Source organism: Furipterus horrens, unplaced genomic scaffold (assembly GCF_987537825.1).
Source record: "Furipterus horrens unplaced genomic scaffold, mFurHor1.1.pri manual_scaffold_10, whole genome shotgun sequence".
NCBI lineage: Eukaryota > Metazoa > Chordata > Mammalia > Chiroptera > Furipteridae > Furipterus > Furipterus horrens.
In genome coordinates, this window is record NW_028327180.1 from 70082475 (window position 1) to 70097955 (window position 15481).

Consider the following 15481-nt stretch of genomic DNA (forward strand, 5'->3'; position numbering starts at 1 on the left):
TGTCAGACAGTGCTACGAGCTTCATATCCATTATCTAAATTATTATCATATAATTCACTAACATAATTAACGTTATTCTCCCCACTTTACATATGAGTATACAAAGGCCATACCTGTTATAAGTTATGGAGCCAGGATTTAAATTTGATCCCATTGTCCAAGTTCTTAAACACTATATAGGATCATAGAGTTGTGACCAAGAAAGGGTTTTAAAGTCACTAGTTGGGGCCAAGCCAAGATGACTTCGAATACCAAAATAAGGAGTCTATATTTTAGCCTCTAAACATTTGGGAATCAATAAAGCTTCTGGTCAAAGATGTGACATCATTATAATGATGTTCTAGGAAAAGTAATGTGAGCACAGTATACAAAATAGATTAAAGGGAAAAAGATATATTTTTTAAAGTATTAAATCTACCATTTATTGAGCACCTATTATGTACCAGGCACATGTTATCTAATTAATGAAAGATATAAGGCCTGAAATACAGCAAAGGCAATGGGATTCAATCTAAGGATACAAGTATACAAACATATAGTAGGCAAAATCAGAATTAGCAATCGATTAGCAATAAGAATCAGAATGTAACATCTAGAAATTTCTCATATAGACTTGCAATAGCTCATTTCTCTTACATATAACGACAAAAATTATGGCAAGATTCAAAGGCACTGGAAAAACAGGACACCAAGTTGTGAAATAATCAGCCCTATTTCCTGACAATGGCTATCACATGTTGCAATTAAAGTTGTGGGTCAGCCTTAGCCAGATATATTTCACAGCCTCAATCTGCTTCACTCACAACATAAGATCACGGCATATAGTTCATCAATCAATAAGCAGAATTTATCAAGAGCTCATAACATGTATTGCCCTAAACCTGCTGTTGGCTATCAATTCTAATAGAATAACCAGGATGCAGCAAGTACCATAACTCTATTGTGATAAAAAGTATATGTGTGTATATGTATATAAATATATATATTTAATAATTTATATAGCATCATGAGAATATCTATATAAAATTTCAGAGGTCACTTCAAATTCTATTAGAGAGATTCTCCCCACCCCCACCCCAATCTGCACATGAATTTCACAGCACTAGGGCTTTGAACAAACATGTTCAAATTTCCAAAACTGCATAAATATCTTTGATATGAAAGATTTTTTAAGCCCACTGAGCTGAACATATTAACAGATTTCATTTACTATTTCCATTTTAAGGTTGATTCTAATTTACAAGAGATGCTAGCACAGTGTCTGTTTTTAGAAAATTAAACTAAATTCTCCATGAATTATTTTCTCTGCCTAGCACCAGCTCTTCCCATTGTTATGCACCACTCCTTCCCACAACTTTCCCAAGGGTTGAAAGTGTGAAGGAAAAAAAAAAGATTCATTTCAAGTGGGAAAATCAAGTGTGAACTAAGGCCTACAAGAGATGCCTTGGATGGGGGATGAGAGGCTGGATTGGTTATGGGAGGAAGTAATTTATCTGGCTTGATTGGGGGAGAGGGAAGGGCACTAAAAAGGCAAATGTTTTATTTATTAGATATGAATTTTTATTTATTAACTATACTCTGGAGGAGAATATCAGAGCTTATGCATTCCTTTCAGGACCTCCTTGACCTGTTTGTGGTCAAGACATCAAAAACCTGGTTCTACAATGCAGTGCCCTTTCTGAGGTTATATGAGTTAATTTTACATGGACCAAAGATCCTTTAAGAAAATGCACAAGTATGGAGTATAACCGAACTTAATCAATTAATCTGACACTTGCTACCTGTGCAAGCTACCTGATATACAGACTTGAATAAGGCAAGTCTTTCCTTTCAAGGGGCATATGGGTTTATGCATGGATGGTGATGATGGAGGGATGGACAAGTAAATAAATGTCTGTAATAGAGTATTATAGAACAGTATACGATACAGAAGCACACAGAAGGGATATACAACCACATTCAGGAGATCAGGGGTGCTTCCCAGAGAGATAATGTTCAATCTGGGTCTTAACGGACCAAGGTAATCAAAGAGTTGGGACTGGCATGCAAGGTAGAGGGAGCTTGCGGATTTTGATGACAATTGATATCTGGGAATAAAATAAATCCAGCTACTCGAAGGCATCTAAACTCTTAACGTGACTCTGATTTTCTTGATTTTTAGAACCCCTCCCCCAACCTTCAAGAGAATTCATGCATGCTCCCAAGAATAATTAACTATCACACTGAAGAGCTTTCTTACTATTCAATTTAAAGGAAACACTCCCTTATCACAGACACTATTAACCTTTCTCCATTTAATTTTCTTTAAGTACATATCACTTTCTATAACTCATTTACTTATTTATTTGTCTGACTATGCCCACTAAAATGCAAGTTCAAAAGAGTGAGGACCTAGTAGTATATCTTGTTCATCGCTCTCTCTCCAGGGTCTGGAATGGAAGATGCTCAATAGATGCCTGTTGTATGAATAGCTGCATTCCATTCCAGCTGGAACAAAGGTTAAGAACATCTGCTGTACTTCTGCCCCGGCATCTCTAGCAGCATATTAATGGACCACATTCCTTGATTTTAGTGAATACCGTGTCACAAAACAACATCAAAGCGCCTATTCAGTCACTTTAGATCTTTACTGCAGTGTGAGTATTTGACAAAATATAATCATTGTCACTGGGTTAAGTATTTTTATGATAGCAATCTCTAAATCCTGTGCAAATATTATATCTCAGTTGATGAGTTTATATACAGGGATACATTTTATATGCTTACCCACCTCATACTTGGACAAATATCACAAAGAAAAACCAACTCTAATCATTAAGGATTTGGTGAGTAGTTATTATGGGACAAAGTTCTTTGGTAAAGGAAGTCAGCAGTTATTCCATGATTTAAGCATGGTTTATGAAGTCAGCCTGGATCTTTTTGGAAGACCTACTATAAATAAAGGTCTTTCAAGCTGTAGACCTGCCTCATGATATAAGAATGGATTTGAACCCCAGTGAAATAATATTCAATTTTGAATTGTCCTATGATATTCCCATCTTCTTACATGCTATTTCAGAGGCCATCATAATGACAAAAATCATAACAATAGTTAAAATATATCAAGACACACAGAAGGCGAGGCCCTGTGTTTACGGAGCATTCCTGTGACCCTTGTGAATGCGTCATGGGTGGGAAGGTGCTGCCCCTATCTCTGCTTTGCTGTGAGAAGACTGAAGCATAGACAAGCTTGCTCTCAACAGTCATAGAGCTACTGTTTCAGGGTCTATACAGCTATCTGCCCGTAGGGCTAATGTTTCTGGTCACTACATCATATGAATTTAACATATTTGAATTTTTCCTTTCAAACAAAAATCTACTTAGTTCTTTCCTAGCTGGATTAAAATTCATATTAATTTCTGTTATTAAGAGCAGCTTGCTTGTTTATTTACTTTATCATAGACTTACATGTACAAAGAATCAATACTAAATTCATTTACTATTGAGCTGGAAACTTACTTTCATTTTTGAGGTTCCTGTGGGGACCTTTGAAGACAGTAAAAATAAAAGTGATAGACATCATAGGGCCCTGGTTGTGTCTCAAAGCAATTAGAGATCAGAAGTCCTCCTCCCAAGTGTGCTCTTGGTGACTTTCCTTAACCAGCAGCTACTAGGGCATACTCTTGTTATATCGTGAGTAAGTTTGTTTCAGACTGTGTAGTATGTTTTCTTCAAGCTGTTAATGTATCCTCTCAAATGAGGTGAAAACATTTTGTTAACCCACTTAATACTTTCTCTCGTTTGTTCTCCTCTTTGGCTCCAGTGATATTTTATACAAATAATGACTTAAGTGATAGCGAGATCAATAATCCCCAACAGATCTAGCTTTGAGCTCAAACCTATTTGTTAAAGAGGCCATTTGTGTATCATGGGAAGTTCAAAGACATCAGCCCTCCACAGATCTTTGTTACCCTGGTGGTCCTGCCTCTTATAGTATAATCTAGGGTACCTTGTTTATTCTTCTTGGTCTTCTGTTTCTTCTTTTATTAAAAAAAAATTTTTTTAAGGCTCACACCTTCTTCCCACTTTTTTTTCCTTTTCTTATTAAAGCTTGTACAAACACAATGTTGGCCATGAAATAGGAACTTGATAAATATTAATATGCTTTGATGACACAGCCAGGAACAACTTTAGCATGAATCAGCAGGGTAAAATTTCCATCACCCTTGAACCCAGGCTGGAGTTAGCTCACTGGATAGGAAAGGAAGGAAGAAAGTTAAGGTCCCAATGAAGTTAGGTCTCTTCCTAGCAGACTCTGACCCCTCCTTCATTCACCACAGTGGCTCCTCCTTGCTTGACTTTCTGTTGTCCAGGCACAAATCTGACCAGAGGACAAAAACCAAAGAGCAAGTCTAAATAAAGCTCTTTGGCTTGGGCTTGAACCATTCATTAATTGATTTATCTATTCTTAAGGAGCTAGGAAACTCGCATGTACTTTATATTGATGAAGGATTGATGGCTATATCTAAGATCTATGTACTGCCAGCAGTTACCTCACTAGAGAGTATTTTATAAATGGGGAGCAGGGCTAAATTTGAGCACCAAGCTTCCTAGAATCTTGAATGATTTCCCATGGGTATAGCTCATTCAAACACCACCCAGTATGTATTTGTATTGTTTTCTTAAAGGATAAGAACTTGACTATATATATAGTTTTTTTGTGTGTGTGTGGTATTAAAAGATAAACTATTAAGTTACATGTGCTTCTCTATTTAAAAAATAAATTTGAAAAAATCTTAAGAACTTATTTGAAAAGAGGAAAAGAAAAAAAAATCTCCCTATAGGCACAGACCATGCGGAAACAAACTGGAAAAAACATTGTAAAACATTTTAAATCAGCTTCCCTTAAATGTTTCAAATCATCCATGCCCATTTCTTTTAATCACTACTCCTTTTTCAAAAAATATTAGCTGCATCGCTATCTCTACTGAAGCAGGGAGCTTTATCTGGTTTTGCAGCCTTGTACTGAATTTAGCAGAACCAATGAATTAGAAAGAGGTTAGTGACTGGGCCTTATTTGCATATGTAAATACAATAACTTTTTGGCTTCTTCAACAGTGGGGCCTTGGGTCTGCTTCCAGATCCAAAATGCTGCATGGGAATGTGATGGAATCCAAAGGTACAAATGAGAGACAGGGAGGACTGTGCTGTGGTCAGGGGACAGGGGTCTTGCTAACAAATCAACCCCAGGGTATTGAGTAGTGACAATTATTTCTCTTCAAAGACACATTAATTTTGTTAGCTGCTTACTCTCCAGTAGCTGCCTTTTTATGGGCCAAATAACTCATTTAAACATTTACGGTTTATCCATTTTTACATGTTTAGTTCAAGCAATCATCTATGATACAGACCTGCTTTGATGAATTAACCCCCCTTGAATTGATACAAACTGAAAACATTCACTCATTGATGCTAATCATTCAACCTAGAATGCTTTACCTCTCCTGAAAGCCTTCTTTGTTTCACTGGAGCCGACCTCACCCCCTCTGTATTCTTGCAGCGTTTTCACTTTGAATTTCACTGTTTGAAGAGTTATTACCAAGTGGAAGATGCAAAGGTCTAACCTTATTCTAAGCTGAAGCCTGTCTGTCAAAATGCCTCAATCTGTTCCATGCCAGACAGAACTTCCGGGCCAAAATTCCACTAAAACAGTAAATTCCAAATCAACACTTAATTCTGATAAGTTGATCTGTTACACAATTTGATTCATTCTTCTTTGTCTCCCTAATTTTTAACACACTGTGTGATATATAGCAGAGCTTATGTTATGTTGGTGGAATCGATGAACACATGTTAACCCCAGGAATTTTGAATGATTTGGGTTCACTGACTGTAGATTTGCTCGAAACTAACCTACAGATACTTTAAACCACCAACTAAATATATAGCTTTGCATTTTAATATGCTAACTACTAAGCAACAGTAATACACAAAATTCTACTAGAAATCCTCCTTCCTACCTCTTCACTCCTGCCCCAGTGCTTTGGCACATACTCTTCTGTCCGAATGAAGTTTCCTCCTCCTGTCTTTTCTTGTCCAACTCAAAGCTCATCTCCTCTGCAACATTTTCCTAGCTTAGTCCAGATTTTGTTGAACCTTTCTTCTTAGGAATCTGTTTATTCACTGCTTGCTAGGATGATGTCTACTTCACTATTCTCTAACCTACATGTTTAAATAACTACATCAAATAAAAGGAGTGGAAGCAAGAAAGGATGAGAGGGAGGGCGGACAGAGGTAAGGTAACTTTCTTTCATTTTGTTTTGAATGCAGGCACCCTGCGGTAGCTTAGTAAAACTGTCTACTTGCAGTGATAAATTACTTGCAAATTATATCAAGCCTAAATTTCTTCTCCAAGTTCCTAGCTGCTGATGGCAGCAATGTTTTATGGAGATTTAAAACAAGGTGATTTGGCAACGGAGCATCAACTCGCACTTGTATTGGCCTTGAAATGAGTTCTAGGGGCAGAGAGAGACTGAGAAATGAAGTAGATGTCCCAAACACATAATTTGTCACTTGATGTACTTGTGCTGCCCGAGTTAGCGGCAGCACAATTTGATGGTTTGAAGATATTTAACCTTAGTGACTGCTTGGGGTCGCATTTGCCTGTACTATTTTAGGCTAAAGACAAAAAACACTTCGATGCAGATGGCTTCTGACTGTAGTCTTCAGTGGATTTTTGCTGTCTTGTTGTTTTGTTTAATGCCATGTGAAACTGCTCCAGGTGAGGAGGAGAGGAGAGGTGAGAAGTGAAACTTTCTCTCTCTCTCTCTCTCTCTCTCTCTCTCTCTCTCTCTCTCTCTCTCTCACACACACACCACACGACCTATTTTCCGGAGTGACAGCGTAATACAAATTTAAATGTTTGTTTCCTTTTACTGAACCACAGTTGAATTGCAACTTTGTGTCAAAATAAGATGTAGTCACTGTGTCAGCAAAATATAAGAATTATTATACTTAGGAATCAAATTGCACAAATACTTGTCTGGCTCTTGACCTGGCCTCTGTCTTCTTGGCACAGTTCCCCGTGTAACAGCCAATTCAGCGGTGCCTCAGGTGGAGGGATTGAGCTGCAGTGGCTTGATTCGGACCACTGCAGGACACATACATGCCCATCTCTTTGAAAGTCTTTATCAACAAAACCTTTGCAATATTTTGGATTTCCCAGAAGCCCTGATGTCTACCTGCAACTAATACAAAAGAATATTGAGTCTAAATTTTAAAAATAAAATAAAATAAAAATAAACAATTTTTAAACAATGGAAGAAGCTAAGAGTAAATGGCTGTTTTCATTAGAAACTGCCTGGCTCATGGATGGAAAAAATGGTTTTTCATTCTTGGTTGTCCAGTGTGAAGACAGATCATTCCCTAGAGAAAGCATCTGCTTGGAATAGTACAGATCCTTAGAGAGCAGCTTTATAAACTAAAGTAAAACTATTTGTGAAGCAGGCTGTTTCATCCAACAGAGCTTTGTAGAAACCCCAGAGATATCCAGAATTCCTAGATGTAGCTCTTACATTGCTTAGTTTCACCAACCTCTTGCACTTCATTCATTCATTCATTAATTCACTCATTTAATTAATAAATATTCTAGAGTACGTACTACTAGTGCCATTTATTTTGTCCGACACTGTAGCAATATAGTGGATATTAAAACAACAAAACCTATGCTCATAAACTTTTCTTCTGGAAGAGGAAGTAAATGTACAAATAGATTGTTTTGCATTAATGTATGTGCTATAAAGGAAACAAATAGGGTAAGAGATACTATAAAACAGAGAGAGAAGAAGGGCAGCATTAGATTGACTGATCTGAGATGTTCTTTCTGGGAATGTGAAGGGGTCACATTTCAGCAGTGACCTGAATAATGAGAAGTCACCACCTATCCAGATATGCATATAAAGACGAGGGAACTGGGGCTGGCCCAGGCCACAGTAGGAGCACGTGCACATACTTGAGGACCTTAAAGAAGCCCTGGAGAAGGCAGCATGACAATAATTTACAAAGACAGACAGGGATCATATAGGTCATGTTAAAGAGCCTAGATTTTTTTTTTTTTTAAACACTAAGAGCATTGAGAAGCAATTGATTTTCCAATTTACAACTTACTGATAACTGATGATTTTGAACACTTTTCACGTGCTTATTGATCATTCATACATATTCTTAAGTGTATGTTTGAGTCTGTGCCTGTTTTATCATTTATTTTTGTCACTTTACTGTTGATTTATGAGTTCACATATTCTGGACATGAGTCTTTGATTGGGCATGTGTATTTTGATTATCCTTTCCCACTTTGTAGCTTGCCTATTCATTTTTTTAATGTTGTCTTTTGATTAGCAGACATTTTTGATTTTAATGATGCCCCATTTACAAATTCTTGTGATTAATGATTATTTTTTCTATAAAAGCAATCTATAGCTACCCTAATATCACAAAGATAGTCTCCACTGTTTTGTTCTAAGGATTTTTATGTTTTTGATTTTGTGTTTAAATATACGATCCATCCAAAATTAATTTTTGTATATGGAATGTGGTAGAACTCAAAATTTTATTTTCTTCTTACATTTCTAGTATCCAGTTATGATGATACTATTTGTTTAAAAAATAAAACAGCTTTCTAGTCCCCACTGAATACACCTGGTGCCCTGATCATGAATCAACCACATACTCATGTACCATTCTGTTGCCCTTCTGTTCCTTCAACCTGTTTGACTGTCTCTATGCCTATAACGTACTGTAGTAATTGACATAGCTTTACGGTAAGTCTTGAAATCAGGTTTAACAGTTCTCTAATTTCTTTCTTCTTTGTACAATTGTTTTAGAATCATCTTGTTGATTTTTAAAGAAAAAACTTATTTGGATTTTGATCAAGATTAAATTGCTGCCACAGATCAATTTGGGGAAAATGAACATCTTAGTAATATTGAGTCTTTTAATGCATGGGCAGAGTACATCTCTGCTAATTATTCCTTGCTTTAATTTTGCTCAACAGTGTTTTATAGTTGTAACACTTTTTATTATATTTATTCCCAGGTATATAAATTTAATGTTATTGTAAAATTATATATTTATTTTCCCATTGTTCATCACTATACTGAATACCATTTTGATTAAAGTATATTTTATTGATTATGCCATTACAGTAGTTCCAATTTTTTTCCCCTTTGCTCCCCTCCACTCAGTACCTCACCTCCCTCCAGAAATCCCACCCCCTTTAGTTCATGTCCATGGGTCGTGCATATAAGTTCTTTGGCTTCACCCCTTCCTATATTATTCTTAACATCCCCCTGTCTATTTTGTACCAACTGATTATGCTTCTTATCCCTGCACCATTTCCCCATTTCTCCTTCTCCCCACTCCCAACTGATAACCCCCCAAATGATCCCCATATCTATGATTCTGTTCCTATTATGGTTTGCTTAGTTGGACTTTGTTTTTATTTTTTAGATTCAGTTGTTGATAGTTGTGAGTTTGTTGCCATTTTAGTGTTCATAGTCTTCATCTTCTTTTTCTTAAGTAAGTCCCTTTGACGTTTCATATAATAAGGGCTTGGTGATGATGAACTCCTTTAGCTTTACCTTGTCTGGGAAGAACATCTGCCCTTCCATTCCAAATGATAGCCTTGCTGGATAGAGTAATCCTGGTTGCAGGTTGCCTTTCATCACATTGAATACTGCTTGCCAGTCCCTTCCTGCCTGCAAAGTGTCCTCTGATAAATCAGCTAATAGTCCTATAGGCACCCCCCTGTAGGCAACTCTCAGTCTTTCTCTTGCTACCCCCAGACCTCTCTCTTTATCTTTCACCTTTGGCATCTCAATCATGATGCATCCCGGTGTGGTCCCCTCTGAGTCCAGCTCGCCCGGGACCCTCAGTGTTTCCCAGACCTGTATGTCCATCTCTTTCACAAATTTGGGAAGTTTTCCTCATTTTTTTCAATTCTTGCTTCCTCATCCTGCACTGGTTGACTGTTTTGTTCTTCCTTATATTCCAAATCATTTATTTGAACCCAGGTTTCCTTCCCTTCATCATTGGTTTTGTGTGGATTTTCCTTCGTTTCACTTAGCATAGCCTTCACTTCTTCCCTTATGGGTTTGCCATACTTAAGCATATCTGTCAATCCTGTGAGCAGCTTTATCACCAGTGTTTTGAATTCTACATCTGCTAGGTTATCTATCTCCTCACCTGTGAGGTTGGCTATCTCCTCATCGCTTAGTTCTCCCACTGGGACATTTATCTGTTACCCCTTTTGGGTCATACTTCTCTGTCTCCTCATTCTGAGAGGCTCCTGTGTTTGTTTGTTTCTGCATCCCAAGTAGAGCTGTTGCTCCTGTTATGTTGTAAGGGGTGGAGCCTTACGGATTCGTCAGTACAGGGAGACCTGTTTCAACACATTGTGGAGCTATAAATGGGGAAGGGGTTTGAGAGGGAACAATGCCGCCTGCCCAGCACTGACACCTTTTCCATTCAATTCTCCCACTTCCGCACCGGACTGGTGCTCCTCTAGCTGTTGCCATGGCCGTCGTACCCAGAGTGGGTGGGTCTGTGGACATTCTAGGACCGTACAGGCCCTTTAAATAAGCAGACTGCTGAGAGACCTGCAGTTTCTGCCTCCCCCTAACCCCCACTGGTCTGCACAGTCAGAAGCAATGAAGCTTGATTTTCCCTGGTGCTGGGACCGTGAGCTGCAAGGTCCAATGAGGAGCTGGGAACACTCCCCAGGTGTCCCTCCTGACTTTTTAAAACATGTGACTGTGCTTTACATTGGCCTGCCTCTGCTGCCACCACACCGAGTCCTCTTCACCCCAGCCCTGCCCCTCTTACCTGTCTGAATGAGTATTTCTTCTTTATATCTTTGTTTACTGGACTTTCAAGTAGTTTTATTTTCTGGCACTTCTGGTTGTTTCTAGTTTTGAGGTAGTTGTCTTCCTTCTTAGTTGTGGAGGGAGATGCAGCATGTCTGTCTAGGCCTCCATCTTGGCCGGAAGTGAATACCATTATTTTTATTGATCTTGCATTCTATGACTTTTCTAAATTCACTTATCATTACTAGAACTTTTGTACATTACATAGGATTTTTCTTTGTACACAGTCATGTCAGTTGTGAATAATAAGGTTTTCTTTTTCTATTCTTAGCTTTATACCTTTTATTTCTTTTGCTTGTCTTTTTATACTGGCTAAGATGTCCAAACAATGTTGCATAGCTGTGATCTGATTTGATAGTCTTGCTTCATTCCAAGTTTTAGAGGACAACATTCAATGTTTCACTGTTCATTAAATGATATTAACTATAGATTTTTCACAGGCTTCCTTTATCAGATTAAGATTCCTTATATATTTTTTGTAATTTTCATTTGCTAGATATTTTTAACATAAAGTGATATCAGATTTTATCAAATTTTTTCCTTTATCTTTTCCTATATTTATTGAAGTGGTTATATGATATATCCTTTATTATGCTGTGATAAATTGCATTTATTGCCTTTTGAACTAAAAATCTGCATTCCTGAAATAAGCCCCACTTGGTCATGATATTTTAATGTATTGTTGCATTTGATTTGCTAATATTTTGCTAAGAAATTTTGGCCTTTTTTCATACAGTCTATTAGCCTTGTATTGTCTATTTTGTTTTAGTGTCAGAATTATGTGAACTCTTAAAACCAATAGAGAAGAGTTTCTTCTCTGTTTTCTAAAAGAATGAGTAATATTGGTATTACTTTTTAAAAGTTTGAAAGAATTCACTAGTGTAGGCATTTGGGCCACAAATTTTCTTGGAAGATTTTATTTTTGCTCCTTTTGTTTTCATTTATGAATTCAATGACTTTAAAAGATAAAGTTCTACTTAAGTTTTCTATATCATCTTCCATTAATTTTTTAAATTGTGCTTTTTCAAAGACTTTTGTCCATTTCTGCTAAATTTTCAGTTATTTGTATGAAGTTATTCATAATATTCCCTATTCTTTAGTATCTGTAAATATAAGCATGTAAAGCAATAAAATTTCTTCTAATTATATAAAATATATTTTATATGTCATGTTTTCTCATGATTTCTGTTTTGATTCATGAATTATTTCAATGGTCACACTGGATTTCCAAATAATTGGAAATTTTATATATACATATACATACACACATACATAGATATGTTACTATTGATTTCTAATTTATTATTATGACCCAAAACATACTCTGTATAATTTCAATTAATTACAATTTGTTGAGACTTAATTTGTGGCCCACCATGTATGTAATCTATCTTGGTGAATATTCCATGTACATGTGAAAAAACTTGTATTCTGCAGTTTTGGAATGCAGTGTTTATAACTATTAAATAGGTTAATTTATTGGCAGTATTAGACTGATTAATGTTGTTTCATTGACCGAAACTGCTCTGTTTCTTTTTTTTTCCCGTAAATGCTTCTATTCAGATAATCTTAAAGCCTCTTAATTCTTTTCTGTTATGTCAGATTTTCCATTAAGATCTTCAAATTAAGTGTTCATTTTTCTTAACAAATGTTTTATTTCTATTGTTTCCATTTGGTACTTTTTATAGTTCATGACTGCTAAAATTTCAATCTGTTCACACATTTTTTTCACATTTTCTACTATATTTCTTAACATTTTTATCCTAGTTATTTTAAAGTCCTCATCTGTCTGCATTTCCAATTATCTAAATCATTTTTGTGTCTGCTTCTATTGACACTTTCCTTTCTTGATCATGTTTCTCATTGTCTTGTTTCTTTGTGTGTCTCATGCTTTTCAGAATAAAGTTAATGCTGGATATTGTGTGTGGGAGAACAAAGAAAGTAAAGTAACTGACCTGAGTCTGGTTTTCACTACTGCTCTCCTGAAGTCCAGTTTACCCTTGGCTTCAAATGCTGATTGGGGAAGAATCAGGAGTTTCCCTTTAGCAGAGCTTGAGATCTAAGTGCAAGCGATTCTCCAGGACTCTCCACACACAACAGCCTATCTGTCATCTTTTCTGGTTCCTAAGGAGTTCTCTTTGCTCTCCCACACTGCCCCCAGATTTAGGCACTGCAATAAATTCATCTCTACATTCCTGCCCTGTGCTTGGCCTTCAGCAACCATTGCCTTGCACATGATAAAGGAGTAGAATGCTTTGAAGGGTCATCTTTAAATTATGCCAAGAGATGGACAGAATTCAACAGAAAACATTGTTGCGTCCAGGCAATTGACCAGACATTTTTTCCAATGTCTATATCCCCCCACCAAGACGACATCTGAACAAATGGAAATGCAGAAGATACTTTATACTTTCCAAAGTAATGCTCAAATATTTTTTAACATTTAAAATGACTCATGGACATGGACAACGGGGAGGGATATGATTGTGGGAGAAGGGGTGGGCTGGGTGGGGGGGAGCAATGGAGGAATAATGGGACAACTGTAATTGAAAAACCAAAAAATAAAATAAAATAAGCGCTTTGTGATTAATAGAAACTCTGCATATCTTAGTATATTCCAGTTGAGTGAAAATGTCATTGCATTTGTTAGGTTGAAAGTCAACACCTGTCAGAATTCATGTATTTACACTATAGCTAACCTAGAGGAGTGTGAACAGGCAATGCATCCAGCAACTGTAACACAGTTAACATGCACATCCCACATCTTCCCTGTATAAAGGCTTTTCCCATATTTTAAACAAACAAATATAATCAAGAGTTCCCTGGGGGCTGAAGCTGGGGAACACCCATATGCAGTGTATTCTACTACAAGCATTCTTCATTTTGATATTGAGATGGAGATCAGTAGGTTAATTGAAACTTAGAATATGCTGATGTGAACATCAATAAAATCTGACGATTTTGTAACTTCATTAACTCTTGATCTTTTGCATTTGGGAAAAACAGATTTCATTATTCTTCGTATGCCAGTTCTTGAGAGATACATGACACCCACCTTGAATACTCTAATAATAATAACATAACAGAAGTATACCCTTGTCATTTTCCTCTGAATGGTAGCTACTGTAATTTCCAGTGTGTAAGAATCATAAAGAGAGAATGCTAAAATGCATTAAAATGTAGATTCCTGGTCTCTAAGCCCAGAGATTTTGATTCAGACAGTTAATGGTGAGGGTCAGGATCTGAAGGTAAAGACTGAGGCAAGCCCTATTTGACACACCACCTTAAGTCTCAAATGTAGAAACTTACAAAGTCCCAAGACCCCTTACACCTGCTAAGAGTGCATCCATGTCCTCATCTCCCCAGTCTCTCCCTATTACTCTCTCCTGGCTGCTTCAACTTCAGTTACACTGGTAGTCACTCAGTTTCCATGAAAATACATGTTCCTTTCTGCCTTCATAGTATCACATATGCTATTTCCTCTGCCTGGAATCCCATTCTTTTTTGGGGGGGGGATCTGATCACCCCCTTATCTTTGGGCCTCAGCTTAAATGCTTCCTTACTGCATAGAATAGGTTAGGCCTCATTTCTGTGAACCACTCTCTTACCCCAATTAGCTATTTCTTTTAAAAGTTGTCCTTCACCATTTATACAGTTATAATTATGCATTATTTTTTAAAAACATTAAATCACTGCCTTTACCACTAGAAAAATAAGCTTATTAATCCTGCTGATGATGTTCAGCCATGCTACATAGTGACTATCTCAGTGATTGGCACAAAAGAGGCACTCAGTAACTACTCATGGACTGTGCTTACTTCTAATGGGTGTGAAAGGAAGCAATGTCAACTATTAAATCCAACTATTAAATCCATGTCCTTCTACACCTCTTCTTTGTCCCTCTGTCAGGCATCCTTCTTCCTCTTCTTCTGGGAACAGATCCTCCCCAATATTACTCCACCCACATAGTTACTTTGGGTGCCATCTTGTAAGTTAACTCTAAAACTTCTCCTTCTGAACACAATTGGTTGATCCAAGTAGTACACACAATTATAGTCCTTACACAGAAGTTTTAGAAATAAAGTCAAGAAAAAGAAGTACTCTTTCTGGGTGACTGGTCCATTGGACTTAACATTCAGGAACTCTCAGGAGCTCTTAGGAGCTCTTGCACAGACATAACAATTAGAGAAGTAGAGAAAACCGGTCTCCAAAGAGAGAAGAATGATATATACATGCAGAAAGGTATGTGGGAAGATAATCCTGTTTTCATTCTAGGCTGTGTGTATTCCTGAGGCCCAACCACTGTCCTCTGTCTGAGCTCCAGAGATAGGTCTGTAGATCAGAAGTCTGACATGGGTTTCATAGGATGAAAACAGAAGCGTAGCAGGGCTGCATTCCATTCTGCTTTTTCCAGTTGCAAGAGGCTATAAACATTCTTTGAATCCTGGCCACTTCCTCTATCTGCAAGGCCAGCAATGTCACATCTTTCTCAAAGCTCACTTAAGAAAGGCTCTTTGCTTTTAAGGACTCATGTGATTAGGTTGGGTTCATCTATTCAAGATGACCTCATTTCAAGGCCC